This window comes from Curcuma longa, chromosome 9 (genome assembly GCF_044706935.1).
Source record: "Curcuma longa cultivar G26 ecotype Majalengka, Jawa Barat chromosome 9, ITB_CL_G26_1.1, whole genome shotgun sequence".
Taxonomy (NCBI): domain Eukaryota; kingdom Viridiplantae; phylum Streptophyta; class Magnoliopsida; order Zingiberales; family Zingiberaceae; genus Curcuma; species Curcuma longa.
Window position 1 is genome coordinate 5,725,206 of NC_133869.1, and position 12,618 is coordinate 5,737,823.

Below are 12,618 nucleotides of genomic sequence, written 5' to 3' on the forward strand. Positions count from 1 at the left end.
ATAATTGGAATTTGGAAACCTTAACTATAGTAAGAAAGGAACATAAAAATGTATGTCTGTATGTATGTATATACGGCCTCAAATGATCTGTTCTTTGTGCAGTTTTGGGTGTTGTCCATAGGACTCTCTTGTTTAATCTCCCTCTGAGCTGCCTGATCTTGGCATCTACTCTAGCAGTAAACCCAATCTTAGTCTTTTGACGAGCCTTGTTCTTCTCTCTTTTCCACATGCGCTGGTCGGCCACATCCTTCTTGTAATATTTGATTTCCTGAATCACATGGTGGTCCAATGGATTGAACATCCTCTGGAAGGATGGGTTAAATAGGGAATGTTGCATGCACAAGTGACTATAACAGTTGCAATCCAAAACATGGGTGCTGGTCCGATAGCTTCAGAGAGTATCTGGTAGGAGTTCTGGGAGATTGTCGGCGACGAGGCTCCATATGCAACCAAGAAAGGGTACCATGTGGCAACACTGCCCCAAACAAAGAGATGCTGGATCCATGTGAAGTGGCTCATAATAAGGGCAATTTGCACATTGACTACCCAAATGATGCAGGTGAACATTGTGGTTCCGACAACAGCCATATCTGCCGTCTGCCCTCCGGCACGGAATGCCTGACGGTATAGCATCCCGATGTTGAGGAAGTATATGGCAATGGATGTGTAGAGGCCGTTGAACATCCAGCCGATAATTCTATACCAATCGAAAAATAGGTTCTTTGGTCCTTGTTGGTACAATGCTGGGAACTGCAAAACAAGTTCACTGGTGTAGTTGGTGAAAATATTGAGGGAAAATAATTGTAGTTGGAGCAAACAAGCTTACTGGAATACCTGTAAACATACATCCGAAGAAACATCTTGCTCAAAGGCGCCTAATGTTATGACTGGCAATGATGTTAGAACGACATTGAACAGGAGCATATACCAGTTGTCGTATACTGATTGCCCAGAAAAGCCAGTGTATGCCTCAAAGTAGAATATTGTGAGCCCAAATGCTATGTTTTTATAGAAGAAATAACAAATCTGAAACAAAAAAGGAAATTCTGAATCAGTACTTTTCTACAGGAAAATAGGTACCTGAAAGTATTAAGTGCAAAAGTACTGCAAAATTAGTTGTTGTCATTTGCTCTCACCATGAGTGCTATCCTCTTGTAGCACCAATGCCCATGGACAACAAGAAGTCTTTCTAGGAATCTAAACTGAGAAATGGAGAAATCACTAGCCATGACCGCCTGTGAAAAGTCAACGCAATCATGTAATCAAACTAGCAAGTCCATAACTACTGAACTTTAAACGAGTGCCTATCATGTAATAATACCAACCTGCATCCCTTCCACACCACTGATACCAACACCAATATCAGCTTCTTGAATCATGCCCACATCATTTGCACCATCACCTATGGCTAAAGTAACTTTTCCTGTACCTTCTTTTACTAACCTTGTTACCTAAAGCAAGAGAAAAACAGTTTCTCTTAATATAAAACTTGCATTGCAAATTTTGCACATGAAAATCACTGAATGAGCAATAGATGGCAAGAGATACCAGTGCTTTCTGCCTAGGTGAGACACGGCAGCATATGACAGATGCACAATTGACTGCTAGGTTCAGGAAATTATCCTTCATATCATCCTCTAATGCATATGTCAGTGTTTTCCCATCAATTATCAAAGCAAATGCTTCATATGGGTCCTTCTCCAGCATGATCATTTGAGAGGCATTAGTTATTTGCATCAAAAGGTTCTCTTTGGCTGCCTGATCAATCACCAGAGATCAATTTTTTTCATGAACCAAAATAGATGTAACAGTTAAAAATAACAGGAAAACTAGCTGCCCATGATAGTCCCCTCAATCTATGTTTATTATTTAACAATATAAACTATACTTTTAAACCCTGTATTAATTAGGCCTAGTATTTGCAAGTTGATTCTAAGACTCTGCCTCAAACTCACTAAAAAATATTATGAAAGCTCAACTTGCACATATAACTAATCTAAGTCTGATTCAATAAGCAAATCCGCTGACTAGAGGTTATTTGCATAGAAATTTGGTTATCATTTTACAATTTTACATCTCTTTAGAAGCATGTCCTAACTCAGTCATCAGCTTCACAAAAAATTGACATTTTGTATAAGGGTGAAAAAAGTTGACAAGACCAGATTGTAGGTTCAGATATTTACTACACAAGTTCAGGTCCTATTTATGATCTGCAAATAAATGGCTCAACTTGTTTGTGACTGATTTATAAATTTATATATGTAATTGGTTATTTAGAGTAATTTACATAAGTTATACATATATATAATCTAATAAATAAGTTAAATACATACTATAATATCATCTAATATAATTATATGGATTATATCCAAAGTTTTTGTCTAATTAAAAAAAAAATAGTGCGTTGTTTGTATTTTGTTCATTTGAGCTTGTTAAATGAGTTATCATTTCACTTATATAATTATACAGGTCATGTCACATGTCTGTCTAACCATTTTAATTAACAGGTCTTAGATATGGTTCAATAATTGATCATCCTATTTATAAACAGGTCATGTGCGGATTATACAATATTTAACTCATAGATTAAATGAATGGGTCAAGTTTGAATTGCGATTACATAGATCATAGGTCAATGAAATACTACTCAATTATATCCCACGATCCCAACTGTCAACTCAAATTTTGTAGAGCTCTCTGTGACTATCCTAAACAAAAAGGTGGGCGGCTCCTTTTTTGCTAAAAAAAAATTGAGTGGTTGGTGCCCAGTGGGGACTATCGTTGTTGCACTTAATAAAGTCATGACCATTATTCTGCCTATATTTGGGCTAGGAAACATTGGGAATTATGTATATTAATCTCAATAGGCTTCTTGAAAGAGTTATTGCAAGCTTTTGAGAAGCACTTTCTAAGATAGTTACAACTAGGAAACACCAAATCTAAGCCAATAGATACCTTTCTTCACCAAACATATTGAGATCATAAGAAACTATAGGATGTAAAAGAGAATATGAAGATCTCTATTGACTCTTCTGAATCGGGGAAAATTAAGAGCAACCTTAGAGTCAAAATCCTAAAATGATGGTCACTTAGTCTGCAAGAGTAAAGACTACCAGAGACCCTTTAATCAAACTTGAGTATTCAACACAGATGTAGATTGTAGCATCGACTATTTCTAAAAAAATCTCACATGCTCAATAGGAATAAATTTCCACTTCGAGTGTCGATTACTGAATGTCAGTATTTGAATTCGTGTAAAGGGAATAGACGAAGAGTCCATGTATCAGAGACCCAGGGCCTAGAGGTGAAGACAAAAAGGAGATAGGTGTGGTCCAATGCACATATGAGGAAGGGAGAGCAATGAGAGTTTGTCCTGCACAAGGATTCTCAGCATGGGAAGATGTTTGTTATGTTGCTCATACAAGAGGCCATATTTGTGATTTTGGTCGGAGAAGCTGAAGATGTTGTTGCAAAAGCAAGTCAAAGACCTTTTATCTGCGCAAATGCTCAAGAGGGCTTCTACAGTTGCAAGGATGTTGCACACAAATGCATTCTAGGGTTTAAGGTCACGAATAACATGAGTCAAAAGAATGTTACCAGTTCATGGAAGATCAGCATTGGAGGAGGTAGTATCGTGGAGGGAGCTCTGACACCATGTTACAAATAATAGGGAAATTATTACGATTTGATGCTCATAACAGTACTCTCATCCTATGTTTCATTAATGTAAAATTACACTTATAAACTCTGTTACACGGTATTTATGATTAGGCCTCTAGCACTTGCAATTTGATCCCTGGTGGTAATTGAATACAAGCGGATAAAAATGGAATGAAAATGACAACCATTTACCTTGTTAGCATCCTGTACCAGCATGTCATTCATGTCACTGTTTACAGTCGATAAGCAAATTTGTTTCATCCCTTGCCTAAGCAAACTGCAAGCAAATCTGAAAACAAAAGAATGGTATTTAAAAAAAAAAGAATTTCCTTATCAATACAAAAGACTTTATCCCATCAATTATGACTTGTGGTCAGCTATCTGAAATTGTTAACATACAAGACTTAGAAGATGGCTATGTGAACGACTAGAAGGTGCTTGCTACCAAGTTGCTAAAGACCTTGGCATTTGTTGCCAAGGTCTTGAGTTCAAATTTTGGCTTCACCAACTGACTGTTTGCTCCCATAGAGAGAGAGAGAGAGATGGGCAGGCCATTTGCCTTTCCCTTTCCTCAATAAAACTATGTGAATGATTAGGGAGGCCACAGATTCGTACCCTATGTTAATTGCAGTTTCAATCTTGTCACCCGTAAGCACCCAGATCTTGATACCAGCCTGTGCTAATTTGTCTATACATTGAGGAACCTGTACAGGAAGCAGGGGCATTGTTAGATGAAGTAAAGAAGAAAGAACTACTAGTCATAGAGAATCCTTTAAAAGCTTACCCCTTTCTGTAATTTATCTTCCACAGCAGTTGCACCAACAAGAATCAAGTCCCTTTCCATTAAATCAGAGATTCGCTCAACTAGAGCTTCTCTATCAGATCCAATAGTAGTTTTCGCTTTTAGGAATTCCGCATTCCAAGCAGAATATTCGGATTGATCTAGCACTCTATATGCTAGTGCTAACGTTCGCAACCCTGCTTCTCCATATTCAGTTAAATGTTTGCTTGTTTCACTCTCAAACAATCTTCCATTTTTAGCCAGTCTATCAAAAATGATGCTGTGCAAGAGAAATAATATCATAAATCAAATATGAATTTCAGTTTAATTTGCATTCACCATATATCAGTAATTTCTGATCTGATTAAACACTTAATTGGCACAAACAGATATATCTGCTGACAAAAATTTAGATTCCACAAAATGAAAGTTAAGACATACCTATCAGCACCTTTGCAGAAAAGGAAAATTTTCCCAATCTCATCACGCACAATTACAGACATTCTCTTCCTTTTGCTGTTGAATTCCAACAGATTGAGAATCTTCAACTCCCTATGGTAGAACAAACCATCAAGTTGCCAAGAATTTCAAATGAAAATGACAATCTAGTGATTACAACATGCAAAACAAGTTGTTACCTCTCCACAGAGTCCTTAGAAGGAGAATATTTCTCCCTAATGAACACACTAGATTGTGTTCTCTTACAAAATTCAAAGCCAAATTCCCTAGCTGCAACAAGAAATGCTGCTTCATCTGGAGATTCAGCTTCATAAGTGAACCCACCAGTTTCCTCATTTGGTTCAGGAATTGCAGTGTGACACGAAGCAAGGATCCTGAAGAACAGAAGAATGGTATCAGCTGTGGGCTCCTTTGCCCAATTTCCATGCATTAGCCTCTCATCTTCAAAACTAAAACCTTTAATGGGAGGCTTTCTTCGATTATCAATGGTGAACTTTTTCCCATGTATCAAATCAGTTGCTGGTGACCCATGAATACATGCTTCATCTGTCCAAATATCATGAGCGCCACTTTGCTGCTGAGGAGTACCAGTAGCTTCTGATTCCATCTGCTTGGCGGCAGCAATTTCCACTTCACTAGAAAGTACACCATATGAAATTCCAGCAATGGAACATTTTAAAAAATTCATCTGGTTGCATGTTAAAGTACCCGTTTTATCAGATAAAACTGTATCAACTTGCCCAAGCTCCTCATTTAAGTTTGAAGTTCGCGCTTGTGCATGATTTCCTGTGTCCTCATCGTACATGAGAACATCTCCATTAATGAATGTAGCTTGTAAGACCTTGACAACTTCTATAGAAACATACAGAGAAATAGGTATCAGATATCCATAGAGAATAAGAGCAGTGATCAGATGGAATAGACCAGATAACTCTGCCCTTTTAGGATCATACAAGCTCGTTCCCTTATCTGGCTGCAAGTACCACCAATCTGGCATCTTATATTTGGTGATCACAGCAAACCCTATTGAACTAATCACTGAAATGAGTACAAGAACAGTAAAGAGAAAGTATATGATTTGATCCATTTTCTTCTCGATTCTGCTCCTCTTAGAAGGTGATTTAGTGGAATTCTGCATAACTTTACTATCATGACCAGTAAAGATAGCCACCCCATAGACGTAAGCAGTGTTCCTAAGATTGGAATCTCTGAGCAGAATCTGATTTGGCTCAAGCGAATGGAGCTGTTGTTCAAACTCAATATTACCTACGAAAGTATATAGACTAGGATTTGGGTCTTCACACCTTATGATAGCTGTAAAATCTCTGAAAGTCTCATCATCATCCAAAGCCAGAGTTACTTCCAAAGACCTTTTGACCTTCAAATTTGTCTCACCGTCCAAATTCATTGTCTCAACATAACAAATCCCGTCTTCGTAGCTTGAGGATAGTAGAAGCAAGTCAGCTGGAAAAAATTGGTCCTTCTCAACCTTCACGACATCCCCAACGCGAATGTTCTGCCATTGTTTGTAACTGAACTGTCCCTCTGCCTTGTGGACGCTGACCTTTCGGCTATTTACTTTCATATCTTGCATAAATCTCCGCCAATCTTCCAGCGCCTCTTTTGCCATACTCAACCCAACAACAAACGCCAGAGGCGCAATCATGCTCACCGGAGTGAAAGGGGAAACAGGGGTAAGGGACAGGACTGCAGCCAGGAGAAAATAGAGATTGGCTACGCGGCGGAATTGCTCAAAGAGCGCTTTTGGAAGGAAAGTGATGATATTGTATTTCGTGGTGGTGATATAATTGCTGGAGTAGTTGAGGGGCTTCTTACGGTGGAGCTGCGGCTGGTTGCAGTGGACAATGCGGGAGTACCCGGGTCCAACGAAGGAGGAAGGTTGCTCATCATCTAACACGGCGGGGCGGACGCAGGCAAAGCTGTAGAGCTTGCTCCATCGGAGCCCGTCCCTTCTCCTCCCTTGCCTCGCCATTGCTAGTGGGTTGGTTTCAGCTCAGACTAAAGAAAGCCTTTCCTCACCAAATTAGGGAGCTTTCTCTCTAATCGCAAATAACAACATGGCCGACACATCAATCAAAGAAGTTTACAGAAGTTTGGGCGGACAAAATTTCTGCAACTATCTGAAATTTTTATCAAAAACAAGCGAATTAAAAGCAGCTCAACGCTCTTGTACAGATTAAAAACAAATGAAAAAGATTAGGTTTCGTCATTGCAGCCAGTAGCATTTAATGCTAGTTTACCAGACTCAGAACAAAATCTTTTTTTTTTTTTGCAGTTCGAACCGAAAAACTTGAAAAAACACACACACAAATATTGGATCTCCAAGTCACACAAACAACCCGAATCTGGTATGCTTCATCCCAAATCTCCACGATTAAATCTAAAACAACACGAAAGAAGGAAAAAACCGAAGAAAAAAACCCAGAATTTCGAACTGAGTGAAGTCTACGAGATAGTAAGCAATCAAAGATACTAGAAAAATAGATCGGAGATTCAGCACATAAATAAACATTACCCAAAATCGTAATCAAGGTTCTTCGAACACCCAACATTGAGTGACTGCCCAATTGCTCTCGGAGGTCGACACCGGCGCGGATCTCCCCTTCCAGTGCGATCTACCGATTGAGTTGGATTGAAGAGGAACGGAGATCGAAGCAACAAACAGACGGGATTTTGATCTCTCCCTCTCGTCTCTCTTCAAGGGAACTCACGTCAACCGAGTTAGTCTTCGGCCATCAAAATGCTCGTATGTAATATAAATTTTAAACCACCCGAATTAGAATGAGTTTAACAATAACTGAGCTGTTTAGCTATGGCGCATGCCCCTTTCGCACGGCTTAATTCCACCCGGTGTTTGTACTCGGTAATTTAACCCGGACCCACTGCTCGCGCCCAATGAACGAACTGTATGTCTCGAGTCGGTTATGCAAAAGGCCAAGTTTGAATGAAGCCAAAACGGGACCCGCGCGGCGGGTTTCACTAAGTGCCACGCGCGACGAGACGACCGGCCTTGCACCGTATCTAGCCAGGAAGTAGCCTTGCAGGCGTTCGCGTCTGCAGGCGCGGCAATGATCACAAATAGATCCCGTACAAGCATATACGGTCGCTGCACTTTCCTAGTTTACCTGGATTTTTATTGGATGATTATACGGAGCCCGTTACCTGCACCCCATGAAAGACCAACCCATTGTCCGCGTGGTTAGCCGGATTCAAGAATAAAAGGAAAGTTTCATTTAGCACCTTTGGTGTTTGAAATATATTTTTTACTTTTTTAAAAGACCATCTAGATTTTAAATATTTACTAGCGCAATCCATTTTTAATCTTTTACACAAGCAACCCACGTTGCATAAGACCTAAGGTGCAAACGAATCCCTAGTTACACATATTTGCAGGAATTTTTTTTTCAAATAGGGAGCGCAATCAAAAGATACTAAGTGTCTGGGTTGGCCGCTGTGTGCACTTCCCTATTTACCTTGGTGATCGATGGAAAACTTCTAGGGACTGGGTCGGTCACCCCAGAGATAGTCAATGGGGCTAACTAGGATTTATCATTTTTAGAGGTGCAAACGAATCGAACCGACTCGTGAGCTTTTCAAACAAGTTTAAATAATATTTGATTCGTATTTAAAATTATCGAATTCGAGTTAAACTCGAACATGTTCGATAATTTTTCAAGTCGAATTCGAATCTATAATATTGTGTTCGATTATTCACGAGCCGCTGGCGAGCTTTTATTTAATTTTATTATATATTTATTATTTTCTATTATATTATTTAAACTCAAATAATTCGAATCGAACCCGAATAATTTAAGGTATTTTGAATTAAAGTTTGATTCTGTTTGAATTAAAATTTGAATAATTCAAAATAAACTCGAGCTCGAATCATATTTCGAATCAAACTTGAGTCAAAATTATCAATATTTTCAAGCTTCGAATCGAATTTGAATATCGTATATATATTTCGAGCTTGAATTCGAATATCAATATTTTTACATTATCCAATTCGATTTGATTCGTTTGCACTCTAATAAAAAACGATAAATCTCAGTTAGTCTCATTGACTATCTCTAAGGGTGATCAATCCGGTCCCATGAAAGTTTCCCATCGACCACTAGGGTAAATCGGGGTTTACATCCTAATAAGAATCATATCATTGTTTACAATCGCATCATAATTCAGGGGCTTCATTTGAATTTTTTTAAATTATTGGTATAATGGGAGATTAATATTTCGTTTTCATTTGTTGGTGGCTCCATTTAATGACAAGGATTTGATTGAAAAAAAACAATCGGCAAGCATTTATGTGCTTGCAATGATGGCTGTCTTCTTCGTCAATTTCTTTTTTTCTCCCAAAATAATTAAAAACATTAATTACGTTTTTAATTATTTTAACGTTTGAAAAGTTTGCTTAACATTAAAACTAAAATTAACTTCATTGTCGAGGAATGTAATATGTGTTTAATTTAAATGCTAAAATTTTATTGTTTTGAAGAATTTGTATATCTCATTAAAAACAAATTATCAAACATCTTTCATAGTTTTATATTCTAAAAAAATAATTATTTATCAAACATAAAGTTGTTATATTTTATTTTAGAAAAAAGCTACTTGTCACAACATATTCCCGTCACAAATGTTGTGACGGAAATCTGCACCGTTGGATTTTAAAATTAAGATTAAATCCTGATCGTAGATTGAATGGATGATTGTGATTGAATGAGTGATTGTGATTGAATAGTCCAGATTCTCATCATAAATTTATGACGGAAATATGTTGTGACAAGTAGCATCACTCTTTATTTTAGAAGAAGCTTAATTTCCTAGCTATGTGTTGCATATGTACACCCTTTATTTTAGAAGAAGCTTAATTTCCTATGTGTTGCATATGTACACCAAGTAATCATTTTATTTACACACTAAAATATTTCAATTTGTCATATCTAGGTTTTTGTATTTTTGAAGAGTATTAATCTACATATTATTTTCCTTTTCAATTAATTTGGTTTTCATAAATAGCGGAAAAATTAAATTCTCTTTTTAATGTGCTTCTTGTCTGTCAACACAAGGTATTTCCATGTCATTATTTAGTTTCTAATAATATAAATCACTTCCTTGTTTTATTTAAATATTTATATTTGACTTTAAACTTATTTTAAAATATAACCAACAAGGTGGGTTTGTGATTAGAACGTGCTGAATATATTCAGACTACGGTTCAAAATTTTTTTCTTTAAATAAATAAATAAACACATTTTTTATTGAAAAAAAATGTTTTTGGCGCATGACATGACTTCCATAAAGTTAGAGGCAACGTGTCTGTCATTAAATATGCCATGGCCCACGTAGTTGTTGCTCATCGGGGCCCATGAGATTAATAATTCATCCATTTGAAATTTTATTAATTCAACCAATCAAATAAATTTACTATTATTGTACATATGAGATTTATTATAACAGTTGTTTTTTTTACATTTTACAATATATTATTTTCATTAGGAGTGTTAAAAATAAATCCGATACGAATTTATCTAAAAATATCAAAGTGAGATTGGGGATTTTAGGGTTCGAATTAGATTTGATTCGAAATTGAGTTGAAAAAAATTTTCAATTTCGAATTAAGTTGAATTCGAATGGACTCGAGTTAACCTGAATTAAAATTTTAGAATATGATTTAGATAATTAAATTTTTAAATATAAAATATAATTATTATATAATTTAAATAATATTTATTATTATGTATTTAAATTAAAATATTATTATTATATATTTTATTTTTTTTTAATTGATTATTTTATTAAATCAAATCAGATTTGTTAGATTGATCAGATTTTTTTATTAATTCATCCATTTGAAATTATATTAATTCAACCAATCAAGTATAGTAAGCTTCGATCAATACGGATCTCAAAGAAAAATTAAATTATATTAGATTTATTATACACAGTTTGACCGTGTATTTTATAAAAATAAACGGTTTCCGCTATGAGTTTTAGGGTTTGAATCAAATTCCATTGGATCTAAAATTGATCCAAAAAATTTTGAGTTTGAATTCGAGTAGGTTCGAGTTGACCGGGTTGACTGAATTAAAATTTTAAAATATAATTTAGACAATTAAATTCTTAAATTTAAATATTTTTATCTATCAAATATAATTATCATATATTTTAGATAAAATTTATAAAATATAGATTTATTGGTAGGTGCTTAAATTAAAATATTATTATTATATACTTTAAATTTTTTATTTAATTATTTTGTTAAATAATCAGGTTTGTTGGGTTCATCGGGTTTTTTTTTATTAATTCATCCATTTGAAAATATATTAATTCAACCAATCAAGTACTTAGAATATTATTGTATACCAAACTCCGATCAATACAGGCTTTGAAGAAAAATTGAATCATATTAGATTTATTACAGTCTTATATTGCATTTTATAATAGACTATTTTCACTATGGATGTTAAAAATATATTTGACCTGAGTTGATTCAACAAATATCGAGGTGGAATGGAGAGTTTTATGGTTCAAATCAGATCGGATTGGATCCAAAATTGATCCGAAAAATTTTGAGTTTGGATTCGGATTGGATTCGAATTGACCCAAATAAACTCGAATTAAAATTATAAGGTATAATTTAGACAATTAAACTCTTAAATCCAAATATTTAAATCTATAAAATTTAATTATTATATAATTTAGATAAAATTCGTTATTATATATTTAAATTAAAATATTATTATTATGTAATTTGAATTTTTATTTAATTATTTTATTAAATCAGATCGGGTTGGTTGGGTTGATCGAGTTTATAGTTTCTGAGTTGATTTCAAGTTCATGTCGAGTTCAAATTGAAGTTTTTTTTAACACACTTGTTTCAATCCGATCCGAACCCATCCAATCCATCCGAATTGAGACAATTGACACTCCTAATTTTCACAACTTGAATAAGTGATCTCAAAGTCACATGATAATAATTTTATTATTATGCCAAAACTCTTCATTATATAATTGAGTATTTAACTTTATACTCGAAGAGTATTTAACTTTATAAAATATGGGTTAATATCAATTAATAATTAATAATTTATTTTAATTTTAATTAGAAGCAAATTAAATAGGTTCGATGAAAAGTGTTAGCTATACAATATAATTAGAGGTTAAGTCTCGTGTTGGCTCGTTTTAGGAGTGATGATGAAGATTTAAGAGAAAAATTAGGTGTTAAAAGCTCAAAATGTCATGGTTAATTAGATCGTTGACAATTGATAACAAGTGTTAGAGAAGTCCAAGGGGTCATAGTAGACGATTGACGAGCTCAGATTGATCACTTGTTTGACAATATTAATTTACCATAGAGTTAGAAGGTCCATGGCTGCTTTTGGGGCATAATTAAGTTAATTATAATGGAACAGACTTATTGAAGTAGGCAAGAGTCGAATCTCGACGAAGTTGAGACGAAGTCCTCCCCCGTGATGATCAACTGTAGCTTCTCGATTTACCTCCTCACACATAGTTACAGGACCGACCGTGTAGGACCGTTGGGGTGACGGATTCTATATTTTACTAAAGTAGAAGGTCCGTGGCTAAACAGGTCAAGTTATGTCGATCGATGACTTGCATGATCAAGTTGAAAATGGTGTTGGTTCGATGGTTTAGAGATAGGAAAAGAGATGGCCTCATGGGAAGAAGCATGT

General features: G+C 35.4%; 1 pseudogene; it reads right to left on the bottom strand.

The window, feature by feature from the left end:
- LOC141834443 (putative phospholipid-transporting ATPase 4) overlaps positions 1 to 12,618 on the bottom strand; it is a 17,570-nt pseudogene that overhangs the window by 2,996 nt on the left and 1,956 nt on the right.